A 16,283-nucleotide genomic window follows, 5' to 3' on the forward strand; every position below is an offset into this window, starting at 1 on the left:
GGCTAAGAGTTTCAATGAAATACTGAAGTAATCAAAGTACTGCAGTGACTGTGATGAGAAGAAGCAGTGAAAACTGAAGGAGAAATTAATTATTGCTCAGATTTTCAGAGAGGTGCTAGAAATCAACATAGACTTGGTTGATCCTGGTTTTGTTAGTGGTGCAAATTCCAGTGAAAATTCTGATATTCAGGGTGTAAGTGTACATAGAAGTAGTGTTCAGATTGCCACCTTTGCCAAATCAATCAATCAATCAATATGAACTTTATTCAGATAAAAAACAGCATATCCATAAAAGTACAGTTTAAAAAGTACAGTATTTACAAATATCACATAAAAGAAATTAATCCAAATTCATGGAGTTACGAAAGCGTACGGCCATTTTTAAAAAAGATCCTACTCGAAAACATAATTCATCGTTATCAATTGCAAGCACCAGCTCATAAGCTATTTTGTAGTCAGTTACGCATCGGGTTTTAAAATATGGAATCTAAATTTTTTTCGTAAGAGGTAAATAAAAAGAACAAAAGAATAAAAAATGTAACATAGATTGTTTCAGATTATGGGTACATGGACAGGGGGTATGATCAAGGTTCGGAGAATAACCAATGGGAAAGTAAATATTTCATGGTATCTGTCCTTAGCCTGAAGAATAAACCCCTTTCCCAGCGGCCAACAGGTTTTAAAAGGTATTTAGGCATAACTGTGGTTACGTACTCAATTTGCATATATCTAGCAACCAAGGTTTTCTTACATTCTGCTGCTAGCCTTATTTCTTTGTAGGATGCATAGAGTAGTTTTTCCACAGTTTTAATGCTTAGAAGGTTGTGGGCTAGAGGGTTTGAAAAGAAGTATTCCAAATTCAGGCTATTTAAGCTTTTGTGGACTCCAGCCAACCATGGTATAGCCAGCCCTCTGTCACATCTTAGGCAATCCAAAATGATTTCCCGAGTCAGTTGCGCAGCCGAGTTCTTCCAGATTCTAAGCCAGAACAATGTCGGGAGAGCCTTAATGAAGTCCTCCACATAAGATAAATGGAGCTCGCTATGGCAAGCATATATGGAAGAGAAAAACGGGGCACCCAATATTTTACGGCAGAACCTGTTCTCTTCTCGTTGAATAGGTGTGCTGACAATGTTCCCCCATACCTCTGCGCCATATGTAACGGTTGGAATACATTGTGTTCTGTAAATTTTAACGATAGCAGGCACTTCCTCTATATTTTTAGGTTTGGGTAGCCTGAGAATTGTGTTAATGGAATTAACAAATTTCCTTTTGCAGTGGACAATGTGATCGTTCCATAACCCGTTGGATGCGAAAACCAGACCAAGATACGGAAAAGTGCAGGTGCTAGACAATCTGATAGAGTTAGATACAATAGAAGGGTTAAAATGCTTCTTAGACCCACATGACATTAAAAACGATTTCTTAAAATTAGTGCACAAATCTAATGTTGCCATGAATTCCACGAACCCATGGACCAAAGCTCGCAAGGCATTAGGGGTGCGCCCCATTAACACAGCATCATCTGCGTAAAGCAGGGCGGGGATCTTGTTACCACCGATGCTTGGGACGTCCTCAGTTAAGGGCAGTAGAGATTTGGATAGATCATTGATGTATAATATAAATAGGAGGGGGGCCAAGACACAGCGTGTTTTATGGAACACCTGATGATTTGATATTGAAATTTAAGATGAGGATTTATTCATCAAAATAAAATCTGAGTCTAGAGTTAATTTATTTCCGGTTCTCAAAAAGATGATCTGCTTCCTGATTTAAGAAACAAAGTGAAAGAGAGTCGGTATGGATTCTACAATTAAAGAGATTGGGATTATTTAAATAACAGTCAGTGAAAATCACAGTAAAACAAAATACAATTTCCCCTTAAACTCCTCAGTACAAGCACACAGAGGAAGCATAGAAGGAGGGCATGAAACTGTAATTAAGAACAAGAAATTCTAAAAGGGTTGCTTGGTATCCCATGTAACCTCCACTGTGATGGGCAGATAAAAAATGACTGGAAAGTGAAGACTGGTCTAAGACCTGAGATAGATTAATAAAATTGTAGTGACCTCTGTCCCATCAAGTCCCCTGACTTAGTATCATCAGAACCTACACAGTCCACAATCAAGCAGCTACTTGACCTACAGCATCCCACACCTCCCTGGGCTCCATATTGTTCCAAATTGGATCCCTTGTTGAGGATGCCTCTCCCTCCTCCCCACCCCCTTCCTCCTCTGGTGAACCTCCCTGCTTGATCTACCCTAACACGCCTTCAACCCAGTCTATGTACAGGAGACTACCTTCCTTGGATCTTATCACACCCAACCCACTTTTCTCGCCCTCATCCCATCTGCCACACACAAGCTTATCATCCGCCATCCCCCACAAGCTCCTCTCCCCTCCTTATCAGAGATTCAACAAGACAGCACTGCTTCATGCAATCCCTTTAACCTCCTCAATGCCACCTTGGTCCCCACAGTGATCACTCAAGGACCCCTCCGCCGGAACTACGCACACAACCCTTATCCAACTACAAAAAAACAGATTGGCCCGCTCGTCTTGATGAGATCTGGTGTCACCTGCGTCTTCTTACAAAAGAACTCCGAGAACTGAAGGCCATTACTATCGAACATCTCCCCTTACTCAGAACACCTAGCACGTTAGGGACCCAACCTAGTGTCCTTATTGACACAATTCCTGCCCCTGTCACACACACATTTCTGAACACCTTTAAAACTTCACCCCTCCCAAATGCCTCCTCTCGCCCCAGAAGTCTTAAGGATTATTTGTCGACCAGTGAGATCCTTGATCTACTCGTATCTTATTTCTTCCCTCTAGTTCTGACAAGTTCCTACCGGGTCAAATGCAAGCTATCCACCCTAACCCTGACAGAGAACCTGTCTACAATCCCAGAGCCATAAATAGTGAAAACCTGGAGCGGGTTAACATCCTCCAGACTCCTACTCAATTGACTGACCAACTGAAATGCGTACTTCTAAACTGCAGATCAGCTAGTAAACACGCCACCGATATCTATGATCTCATCTTGACTAACAAACTGAATATCATTATCCTCACAGAAACCTGGATTAATTGCTCTTCCTGCCCTAACCTTGACCTTCTAGTCCCGCCTAGTTATGACATAATTCCTATGGACAGATCGTTGAAACGGTGGAGGAATGGCGTGTATACACAGAAACACTCTCTCGGTCTCACAATCAGAAACCCACACCCGATCCCCTGTGAATATCTATGCATCAACATATCGTGCACAACCCGCCCGGTCTGCAAATTACATAAATTCTACCACCCCCTGGGAGACAATCTTCCCTTCATTGAGCACCTAATGGAAATCATCTCTTCCAATGACGACCCTAAAGTGTCCCAAATCTTCCTGGGAGACTTTAACCTACACTGGTCTAACCCTAATGATCATGTAGTGAATTGTCTCAAATCCTTCCTTTTGGATCAAGAACTGACACAATTATGTGATAGTTCAACTCACAACAAGGGTGAAACTCTGGACCTCATAATAGGCAAAGGTAACACCATCACACTGGACTCCATTAACCCAATGCGATAGGTCCGACCACTACTGCATCCTCTTCTTCATCAACAGGAAGGTGTCGGTAAAGGGTGTCCAGCCCATGAAAACAAAACAATGTAAAAGGAACATCTGAAATATAAACACTGAAGAACTAGCTACCCATTGTAAAAATGCCTTGTCTTCCCAAGCAGATTTGAAGGATGTTCATATCCTCACAGATTTTTATAATTCCTCTATTTCTGGTGTCATGGATGCTATAGCCCCTTTACAACATAAAAATGCCTCCCACAAAATGTGCAAACCTTGGTTCAACTCCAACCTGAACTCAGAACGCCCTAAACTGAGGGCGGCTGAAAGATCATGGAGATCCATCAATCCACCGAACATTTAAACCTTCTAAGAGCTAACAGGAATTCTTACAATAAAAAATTCAAGTCTGCAAAAGCAGACTTCTTCAGTTCCCAACTTAATAAAGCTAAAAACCGCCTTTGACCTCATTAAACAACAATTAGTCTGGGCACACAACCGCCATGTCCTTGGTGATGGCTCTCCTACGTGTGACGATTTAGCCACCTTCTTCTCCGAGAAACCTAACAGCATCAATATAGACATTGAATCAAAGAGGGCTCTTCTCTCAATGTATGAAACTACGGCACCACTTGCCCACCAAGAGCCACTCATCCCCCTACTTTAAGTCTCAAGAACAATGTATCTTGGCACACCTTTACTCACCTCAGCGAAAGTGACATTTACACCACTCTTCTTGCAATCAATCTGTCTTACCACTTCAGTGATCCTCTTCCATCTCCCATCTTCAAGGAAATAAAAGCCTCCACCCTCCCCTTACGGTCCAAGACCATCAATGCTTCACTAGCAAGGAACGATACCCGGCTGTCGAAAAGCAGCAGAGGTATTCCCCATTCTAAAAAAAATGAACGCGGATAGCTCCAATCTGAACAACTTCCGTCCTATTTCCAACATCCCCACTGTGGCGAAACGTCTTAAAAAATGCATGCTAATTCAACCCTGCTCACACATCGAGAAATTACAGTTGTTGGCTCATCATTAATCTGGTTTCCGGAGAGGGCACAGCACCAAATCTGCACTCACGCACATCATGGATGACATTTTAAAGTACCTAGACCATAATGAATCTTGCCTATTGATTCTCCTTGACTTATCTTCTGCCTTCGAGACTGTAAACGATATCAAACTACTATCTACTCTAGAACACAGGATTGAATTGAATTGAATTGGTTGACTTCCTTCCTTGAAACCAGATCCCCAGATTTGCTATTTGGTAATCGCAAATGCCTATGCATGACGGATTCGCAAATAATCTTTCCCTAATAACAATTCGCAAAGTGCTAATCGCTATTAGGAAATGCCTATGGGCCTACAAAACCATAGGAATGAATGGGAATGCATTCGCAATTTGCGATTACTAAATTGGTAATTGCAATTTGCGAATGCAAATCCAAGGGTGCCTGGGGGCCTAAGGCCCCCCGGAGGCCCCCTCCAAAAAAAGGTAAGTATGCACATGTGTAGCACACACATGCCCTATGCGCTACATAGCACATTGAAAAATTCATTTTTTGTGCATTTTTCAATGCATGCACACATTACCATCAACTTGAAGTTGATGGTAATTAGCATTTCCGAAATGCAAAGTTGCATTTAAGAAATGCTACATGCATCTCAAATAGGGAATCACAAATTGCGATTCCCTGAATGCTTCCTCAATTTAGATAATCGCAAAAAATTGTGATTACCTATATTGCGAATGCAAAAAGGTACTTGCATCAGAAAAGGCATTTTTCTGCGAATCAGCCCATTTGCGACCAGTAAAATGCTTGTGCATGCACCCCAGTATACGGAAGGATCGCGTCAACAGCAATATTATTAATGATAGCTTGGACATGTGCACTAGAAGAGCATCAAAGGCTCTCCAAATGCAAGTCAGTCTGCATCTGTCCATGCTAGCTACATTCTGTCACCAGAATATGGGGCTGTTACTAGAAAATTGCCAGAGCTGCAATGGGCTCCCAGTCTGGTAATGGATAAAGGTTAATGGTGCCCTCTCTACTGTACTTTTTGCAATATGCTTGGGTTAATTTTCCAAAGTTACTCAAGGAGTGGGGGTGGGAGGGGGCTGCTGGTGCTCCTGTAGCCCCCAAACACTTATTTTAACGTGTTTGTGATACCTCTGCCTGTTTTGGAGCAACCACAAGGCACAAATGAGTGTTTCCAACAAAGGTCTTGCTGGAGCGTGAATATTTGATTAGATGCTTAACGCCGCACTGCATTTCCTTTTCTTAGGTATGTTTTATGGGTACTCTGTCCCACCTGGGACACTAGCACATGGTCAGAGCCATTGGGGTCTGCGGGGGGAGATCCCCTAGACCCCCTGGCCCCATTACCCCCCATGATGGGGCCCGGCATTCTTGGCAATCTTGCCTGCGCAGACCCTAGCGGGTGGAAACAGAGCATCTACGGCCTCACGTTGTGAGGTGGGAGGCACACAGTGGTGTGCTCCGAATCAGCACATGTTAAAAGTCACTATTATATCGGAAATGGGAGAGATGGGGACCCTGGGGGCTGAACTACAGTACGGGAGGGGGCTCCATGCACACCCTCTTCCCCTAAAATTATTAAACCGCCTTGGCAGACCCCCCAGCAATGGCTCACCCCAGGGGTAGATTTCAGAAAGACGGCAGTTCCCCAGCCATTCCGTCGCGAAAGTGGTTCAACGGCCAAATCTTTGCAAGTTATTATTTCAGGCCGCACTGGGATGATTTCAATTATCCTGGGCTCGTTTTACACCTGATGGCAAGCCACAGTCACCAGAAGCATTTTCAGCAGGCCTCAGAAGGGGCGCTCTCTGTGGGGTGCTGTCTTCACTGGCTTCCTATGCCAAACTTCTCCTCTGCGCTGCTCTCCACAGACACCTTGGTATCCTGCCTCTCTTGCAGGGCATCTGTGACAGTGGAGTCGAAGTCATCTCCTAACTGGTCTTCAAGGAATGTAAGGGAGTCAGCCTCACTGGCCCTAGAGTGGCCCACTCGTTCTGTGATCAGCCGCAGAAAGAATCCTCAAAACATCAGGACATCAGAGGGCTTGTCCTTCCAGTTGTCCGTGGCGTTGCCACCATATCAGTCCGGTCGGTCCCCGGAAGCTTGTTTCCTTTCCAGTATAAGAATTGGCTTGGTAGTTTGGTTTGCCCTGTTCCCATCATGCACTGGGACAGGTACAGACTAATTTGCATGTAGCCAGGTTCTGAGCTGGGATGGTGCAGTGAGCTAAAAAACGGTGATGGATTAAAACCATGATCTCTTGACTTGGTAAGAGTATTCTGCATCATTCAGAAACTCTGTCCATCACCACCCCCTTTTTCCCCAACCATATCAGTCCAGGTCAGGGTCTGTCTCTCATTCATGTACTGGGGATGCCACTTTTATGTATTCGGGTTGTGGACATCCCTTTGTCTAACTCTAAAACTGGTTCTAATCACCTCTTTCCTGAGTTTGGTTCTAGTGTGGTTAGTAACACAAAAAGTCTGTTGCCAGGTCTTTTTGTGTGTGCTGGGGAAAGTAACTTTGTGGTGTAGTCAGGGCAGGGCACAGCTCCTCCCCAGCCATACTGTCAGGAAGACCCACTCCCCTCTATGCTAAGGCCCTTTTGTACACTATCTCCAATGCATATTTCTCAGAATGAGTGCCATCACTATCCCAGGCAGCTGGAAACTCTCAGAAAGACTGCAGAAGGTTACGCAGGAAATTGCCAATGCCCTAACATCAGCATTTCTCAAATAAATAGTAATTTAAATTCCGACCTCTATATTAAAGAGGATTTTAAATTACAATTCAAATGAGTGGAATAGGATTTTTCTGTTTCCAATCTGAATTTAGCAGTTAATAAAAGTAACAAGGTTGGAGGGGATGTAGCCTAACGGCTAGAGCGGTCAACCTCGAAGCTGGGGAACCGGGTTCCAGCCTTGACAGGGACGCTCATCATCCTGGGATTTTGGGAAAATCACTAAATCTCCCCGTGCCTAACAAAAAATTAATGTGTCCGTCTGTAACGCTTATAACAAAGAGAGAGGGACCCCTAAACCAAGGGAGAGGGGTACCAAGCAAGACCGTAGTCGAAAAAGAGACCTCCCTTGGGCCTGAGTATATTCACCAATCATTCAAGCATACAGCACTAAAAATAGCAGGGTGAGATTCGGCATCAATGAAGCAAACAAACTTTTTGATCATATATTTATTAAAATCAATCACATAAATCTCATAAAATATAAGGAGTGGTACACATATATTAAAAAACAATTGATCAAAAGGATATTTATCAAAAGCCTAAAAAATATACAAGATCAATAAAACTTATATGTATAAATCAATAGCACATAATGTGGCAAAACACCAAAAAATATAAAGACAATAATCATAAATCTGTAACGCAACTGGTGTTCATATAAAGCGGTCTAATTCCGTGTTCCCACTATATAAAACAAAACAAAATAATGTGCCCGATTAGTCCCTATGATAGCAGAGAGCCTTGCTACAGTGTTGCTACAGTAATATTTCACTGTAAGGACATGCTCAACATTAATTTCTACATGCCCTACTTTTAAATACCATGCACCCTGCCTTTACACATGCTCAACATTAATTTCTACATGCCCTACTTTTAAATACCATGCACCCTGCCTTTATGGGTAATAGGGCTTACATATGGGTGACTTATTACTATTTAAAAGGTAGATTTAGGCCTTTTTTTAACAGGTCAAATTTGCAATTTAAAACTGCCACAGGCAGGCTACCTGTGTGCATGACTGTTGTCTCTCACGTTCAGCCTGCACCCGTCCACACACACACATGTGCACACTTGTTTGCATATAAACAGCTCAGTGCCCCTTACTCTATCTATGTTGCAACAGTGTTATCTTAAAAGGTAAACACTGGCGAAAAACATACACAGTCCCATTGCCATGTGATTTCCGGGAGTGGGCTTAGGTAGAGAGACTTGCCAAAAAGAGAGGCTGCCCCTCGCTCCTCAGTGGCACACAACCATGCCCCCATACTCCTATTCAAAATCAGTGGTTCTGGAGATTAGTAAACACTGTGGAATCTTCAGCTGTGTGGAGTCTCTTCTTTTGAGCCAAGACCCGCTTTTCAGCAAGTGCGCTGGCTAAGGGGTTTCAAACTCCCTCCCCCACTGCTGTCACTTATCCACCTGTTGGCCCCTCACCTTCTAATTGTCAAAATAAGACTGGCTCCAGTAACAAGTCGTTGGACAAGGACGGTAAATTACCCAACCAACAGGGTCTGTACTTCAATGCTCGATCCATTCCTAAACATGCAGCCGAAATCTGGGATCTGTTTGATTCCCTCAAACCAGACATCTGTTTCTTTACTGAAACACGGCTGCATGAGTTTGCCTCCCCGTCCTTGGCCATTGCCCTCCTGGATGACTATAGAATTTTTAGACTGGATAGAGTGGGGGAAAAGGGTTGGGGTCTAGCCATTGTGACTCGTCCACCCTTAGGCATTAAGCTTTTGGACTCCATCTCCACCATTAGCCTGGAGCTCAAGGCATTTAAACTTGAGGTAGCCCATGGCCCCAGTTAGATGGGAGCAGTGGTCTATCACCCTCCAGGGAGTAATAAAAAAGCTTTCTGCACCTCACTTCTGAAATCCCTTGCACCTCTCTCCTTGCAATCACACAATTTTCTATTAATAGGAGATTTTAACCATCACTTTGACTCCACCTCCGACCCTGACTCCAGTGGGCTGATAGCAGCTTTGGAATCTATTGGTCTTCTTCCCAAAGTATTTCGCCCAACTCATATAGCGGGACACACATTGGACATCTTCTCTAATACAGCAATTGCAGGTGGAAGCAAGATGGCGGCCACGCTGATGGCCGGCTGAGCGGGTTGCTCCTCTCCTCGACTCCGTTAAAGATGCTGCGACAAGTCTAAATCTGCTTAGGAGAACGAAAACGAAAACGAGAACAGGACAAAAACTCTGATCCTTTGGCGGATTTTACTGCTACCTGTGCCCCCCTATCGGCTGTGTAAGTCGGTCTTAAGCGGTAGTTGCCTTCAGGTGCTCAGGTATGGAAAGCACGGAGTTCGGGCTATGGCGTCCAAAGCTGCAGTTCGCTCACTGAGACCAAAAGCGGCTGCATCTCTTACTGGGACTCCGGTCAAAACTCGACTTGCCGCTGCAGCTCTGCAATATGAAACACCTTGCGGTGGTGAAGACACCCTGAGGCACAATCGATCTCCTTCAGCTCTCGTAACGGGGACATCTGATCAGGGACCAGCTGGAGTCTTTAAAGCTGCGACCCAGGCTGTACCGGCAATGTTTAACCCGAGAGCTGACAAAAAGAAACGCCAGGAGGAGGCTGGGATGCGGGCTCTCTACGGTGGCAATGTCCCAGACACTCAGTGCGCACCGCCCCTCCTTGTCCATATGGATGACACAATACAGGGGTGCATCGAAAACGCAACTCCTGCTGAGAGTGGGGTGAGTGAAATGATGGTGGTAACGGAAGGCAGCACTTACACTTTGACTCTTCCTCGCTCTGAAGCCTTGCGGAGTGGTGAGCCTGCAATAGTGTCTGTATCCAGGGGTACTCTGGGAGCAGTAGTTCCTTTGGAAACTACAAGTGCACAGCCCAGTGTTACTCTAGCGGGTGCTCTCGTTAATGGCAATGCTTTACCTGATTCTGCCCTTATGGTTATGGCTGCAAATGAAAGGGCTAGCGCTGCTATGACATCTGCGGCGGCTGGTGATCAGAATTATTCGGAGCTGTGTGAGTTACCCGACAAAGTATCCAATGCTGACGACTTCTTCTCCCTGTCAGACCACTCCTCAGCCGAGAGCCTTGTAAAAGACTGGCTTGTGGGACTGAGTTCTGGCGATGAGGGAGATGAAGAGGATGATGTGGCAAAGATCTCGATGGCAGTAGCTGGTAGGGTTCCAGAGAATGTACCTAGCAGCACAAATTTGGCAGAAGGGGTAAGCCCGCCGGGGTCAGATGCATCACTTTCGTGGGATTATCAGAGCTCGCCAAATATCATGGCTCCCCCTTCAGCTTCTCAGCCATCCGCACCTGCTGGTGCTATCAGGAGTGATAATGGGGAGATAACTTTGGCAACAATTTACGATTTGATTGTGGCACATAGGGCAGAAACTCAGGCTGAGAGCATACACACACAGAATGGATCTAAAAAATTGCAAAATTCGATACGGAGGGTGGTGAAAACGTGTGCTAATATTTCTAATAGAATTAATGAGGCTGAGTCCCTGATTTCTGCTTTGGAGGACGATCTAATTATACAGAAAGACATCACAGTCTCTTTGAAAGCACATCGCGATGACTTGCAGTGGAAACTATCCGACTTAGAGAACCGCTCAAGACGCAACAATCTAAGAATTTTGGGGGGTCCCGAAGGCAAAGAGGGCTTTGACCCCCGCAAGTTTGTAGTGGAATTGCTGGGCGAGGCTTTTTCTGAGCTCTCAGAGTGGGATTGGCAGACAGAGGTACAGAGGGCTCATCGCTTTCCAGCTAATCAGAGAAAGAATGTGGGCCAGACTGCTCCCCTTCCGCGGGCAATTCTTATTTCATTAAATAAATTTTTGGCTCGCGAGGCACTTTTTGACCTGGCACGCTCTACTAAGAAAGGGCATGCGAAGGGCTGTGATTTTTTTTGTTAGACCTGATTTCTGCCAGTCCACTGTTGATGTTCGTTGGAGATTACGGCAGTTAATTCCTCAGTTTCAGTCAAAGGGGGCTCAGGTCTATCTTCAGAATCCGGCTAAGTTGAAGATTGTTGTGAAAGGGCGGACTCAGATGTTTTTTGCTGAATTGCCAGCCAAGGAATTTTTGCAGACTTTATGACTCTGTGACTCTAAAGTTTTGTTTATTGGTGCATAGACTGGATCTGAGCCTTAGTGTTTTTTTTGTGTGTGTTATAACTAGCAAATGTATTTACCAGATGACAAGCAGGCTCACTATTGATCGTTCGGAGACGAGGGGAGGGGGGTTGGGTACCCGACTCTACATCGCAAGGGACGATGGTCCCACTGCTTCATGGGGCTGGTAGGGTGGGTTTGGGTGGGGGAGGGGGTTGTCTGGGGTGGGGGTTGGGCGTTCTGGGAGGGAAGGCTAAGGGGGGTGTTGGGGGTGAAAAATTCAGCATTGTATGATTTCTCTATGTGTTGGTACGGAGGTTTTCTTGTTTACAGTGGTAACTTGAAATTCAACTGCAGTATATTACTATTTCTATGTGATCTTAATTTTGTGAGGAATGGCAAGGGCAAGCGGGGGAAAGCACTGGAGGAGGGGTGGTGGCTCACCCGAAATGACAAATTTATCTATGAACAAATTGGTAGTTTGTACTCTTAATATAAGCGGCTTGTATAATCCAAATAAGAGACGGGTCTTGGCTAAGGTAATCCAGGCGCTATCTTGGGATCTTCTCTGTTTGCAAGAAACACATATTTTGTGGTCAAATAGGGGCTGGCTTAAAGCTTTGGGCATGGATCTGCTTGCATGCTCACGGCAGTCGGTCAATACTAGGGGTGTTGCTATTCTCTGTTAGAAAGGAGTAGTATCATCCAGGAATTGCAAGGAGGATAAGTGGGGACGGTGGGCCATTACAGAAGTCATTCTTAATAACAAAAAGGTTTACTATCTGTACTCTGTATGGCCCAAATCGGGATGACCCAGAACTTTTTAATAAGATTAACTTAGAATTGTCTCTTTGGCCTCAACCTCTTATAATTTGTGGGGATTTAAACGTACATTTGGATGGGGATTTTGATGTCACTTCTAGTCAGGCCTATCACGGCAGGAAGTCACGAGTTTATAAAAGCGTCCATAGACTGGCTTTGGATCAAGGACTTTTTGATGTCTGGAGTAGGCTTAATGTTGGCCAGGCAGGCCATACGTTTCTCTCAGCTCCCCACAAAAAACTGGTTCGATTAGACTATTTTCTTGTTTCTTACTCTATGTTGGATAAGGTATCTATATTTACTTTGCCGAGGTTTATTTCTGACCACAATCCCTTAGTTTTAGAGATTGAGTCTGATAGGCTTACCCCACTCGTCTCTAATTGGACTTTTGACAGGAAACTGCTGCTAGACTCGGAGTATTGTAACCATATCAGGGACTGGCTGCCCCGCTTTTTTCAGACTAATAGGAACTCTGCCTCAGAAGGGATGGTTTGGGACGCGTTCAAGGCGGGACTCAGGGGAGAGACCCTGAGCTTCGCAGCGCAAAAACGCAAAACCATGAAGAAGATCATGGAAAAGCGCATTCTGGACCTCAGTATCGTGGAATGTGAGCTGGATAAAAAAATAAAAGAGGGAGCGGATTTGACTCTGGTATTGAGAAAGCTTGCTATTAAAAGATCTTTAGTTTATCAGCAGTTTGCGGATGAGGCTGCCGCCAAATTTCAGCTCAATAAGAAAGAGTGCTACGAGTATGGTGAGCGGACTGGTGGAGTTCTTGCTAATCGATTGCGCCAAAAAGAGACACAAAGCAAAATTATTAAAATCAAAGATATTCAGGGAATAGTACAGGAGTCTCCTCAAGGGGTGCGGAAAGCCTTTAAGGCCTTCTATGAGGATCTGTACTCTAGCGAGGAAATGGATAAAGCGGATAGCCATCTAGCAGTGATCACAACCTCTTTTCTAACAGGAGCGCAGAAAGATATTTTATCGGAGACGATCACATGGGAAGAAGTGGAGGCGGCTCTCCTTTCACTCCCGCGGGGCAAGGCGATGGGTCCTGATAAGATCCCATTGGAGTTTTATATTACATTCCGGGCGGAGCTGGGGGTAGAGTTACTGTCTCTATTTCAGCATGCTTTTGAAGGTGTCCCCCCGGATTCGTGGTCTAAAACAACGATAGTGCTTTTTAAGAAGAAGGGGAAGGATGGGATGCAGCTAGGGTCATATCGACCTATATCTTTAATTAATTGTAATAGCAAGATTGACTCAAAACTACTCGCTAGGAGAATTGCCAAAGTAATGATCCCATTAGTCTCAATACATCAGCATGGCTTCATTGCTGGTAGAGGCACTACTGACCATATAAGACGCGTCATATCTTTATTTGACTGGGCACAGGCGACAGACTCCCAGATGGGGGTGGCCCTGTTGGATGCCGAAAAGGCATTCAACAGGGTCTCCTGGGATTACTTATGGTCAGTACTTATTTGGAAGGGATTCCCTCTTGATTTTGTGAAGGCTGTTCAGACTCTATATAGGAAACCAGCTACTACCGTTCGGGTCTCTGGGGTGGAATCGGAGGAGCTTAGGGTGTTCAGGGGTACCCGACAGGGTTGCCCCTGCTCACCTTTCCTTTTTGCTCTCTATATTGAGCCGCTAATCTTTAAACTGGAACACGACGTATTGGTTATTCCTGTGAAACCCCAGTTACATGATGTCAAAGTATTGGCTTATGCTGATGATCTAGCAGTTCTTACAAGGGATGTGACCAGGGCCCTAGCTAGAATAGAGATTTTGACTGAGGAATTTGCTGGGATCTCAGGCTATAAACTCAACTTAGCTAAAACTCAGATCTTACACTCAGAGAGGGGTTGTCCGTCTGATGCCAAAATAGTTGCTGAGGCAGTATATTTGGGTATAAAAATTTCTGCGAAAGTACAAGATATCCCTGCTTTAAATGCTGATCCTATTGTTACATCCTCCAATAAAACTTTGGAGAAATTAGATCATCTGCACTTGTCCCTTTATGGAAGAAGCAATGTTATTAAAATGGCAATCTTTCCGAAATTTCTTTATCTGTTTCGAGCTATTCCGCTATTGTTTCCTAATTCTTTATTTTTGAGAATAGAAAGGATGTGCTCTTGGTTTTTATGGAGCTATAAAAGGGCGAGAAGAGCCCTGAAGTGGCTCTACTTATCTAGAATTCGTGGGGGGTGGTCTATCCCTAATTTTCGTCTCTATTGTCATATTTCACTGTTTCAGCACATGGGTGTTCTAATTCTTGGAGAAAGAGCTGTTCAGGACCCGGCTACTTCCCCTTCTATTTATGAATTCATTTTGGGTTTAGAAGCTCGGTATTTATTTGTTAGGATTATAGAGCTGAGTTACTATAAGAAAACCAGATTTAAAATCTTGATGGCTGCGTATTCTGTCTGGAAAAAGTTCAGTTTGTTGTTCAATATAAGGGATTTCAATCGATATACCCCTATTGGTTTGATGGGGGCTTTTTCCACAGTCTTTCAGGATTCTGTCGCGCGGAAGTGGCGTGCGGCCGGTATTAGGACTGTTGGGGATCTCTGTGAACACAGCCAAATTATGCCGTATCCCTTGTTGAGCGAGAAATTCGACCTCGACAGGGGTGACTTCTTTAAATATTTACAGTTGCGGAGCCTCTTGGACAAAGCTAATATAAGGGGTACCTGCTCATTTGAGGGAATATGCATTCTTGAGATAATAAGGGGTAGATGCAAGCTGGCGCAATTGTATCATGAAGTTACTCGGGGGCTGCACGACGACCTTTTAATACAGGAACAAAAATGGGAAAATAGGCTAGGGATCTCGAATATAGATTTAAAGGGGTCTTTGGAAATGGCTAACTCCATACTGCTGACTGGAAGTCTTAAGAGTCAGTGTTATATGGCGATTTTCGATCTGTATTATACTCCTGCTAAGATCACAAGATGGAAGACTGGAAGGGGGGATAAATGCTCTCGGTGTGGGGTGGCAGCAGCGGATGCTGCACATATGTTTTTTCTATGCCCGTCCTTAGCCCCCTTCCTGTGTGACCTACAGCAGTTTTTTTAATTTTTCTCTAGAAATACTGGTAGTTATTAATGTGGGTCTTGTTCTGTTTGGCACTGAATCTGGTATAACAACTTGCAAACGGGCAGTATCACAGAAAGGTTTCCTTTTTTTATGTATGGCAGTTATGCGTCTCTGTATAACTTCGCTGTGGCTGAGCCCTGATCCACCTCTTTTCTCTGTATGGAGGGCTAGGATTCTCGCTCTGTATAATATGGAAATGGCCCTCTATAAATTGAAAGGCCACAGGCGAAAGATATTTGGTGAGAAATTATGGGCCCCAATAACAGGATGGTTGTGATCAAATGCTATAGCCAAATAACTGTATTTTAATGTTTTTTGTCCTTTTTTTTTTTCTGGCCTGCCCTTTTTTGTGTTTGTTTCAGCTTTGCTTCTGTACTGCAGAATGATTTGTTTGTAATATGATAATAACGAAATCTGTCATTTGCTGAATAAAACTTTAAAATAAATAAAAAAAAATAAAAAAAGGACATCTTCTCTAATACACAGGATGTAGTAGTAACCCCCCCCCCCCCCACATAGCCTTGACATGGACTGATCATTCAGTGTTAAAATTTGAGTTAAACCTATTTAGGGCAATAAATAAATCTCAACCTGTCCAACGTCTACAAATATCATGGAGGAAGGTGACCCCAGCCTCTTTCATTCCTGTGTTTGGAGCCCCGGCCCTTCAGAACTGTAAAGACAGCGATGAGGCTCCAGAATTACTAGAGGGCTCCTTGTCCAAAGCCTTGTGACTCGTCTACCCTTAGGCATTAAGCTTTTGGACTCCATCTCCACCCTTAGCCTGGAGCTCATGGCATTTAAACTTGAGTTAGCCCATGGCCCCAGTTAGATGGGAGCAGTGGTCTATCACTCTCCAGGGAGTAATAAAAAAGCTTTCTGCA

Source organism: Triturus cristatus, chromosome 8, assembly GCF_964204655.1.
Source record: "Triturus cristatus chromosome 8, aTriCri1.1, whole genome shotgun sequence".
Classification (NCBI taxonomy): Eukaryota; Metazoa; Chordata; class Amphibia; order Caudata; family Salamandridae; genus Triturus; species Triturus cristatus.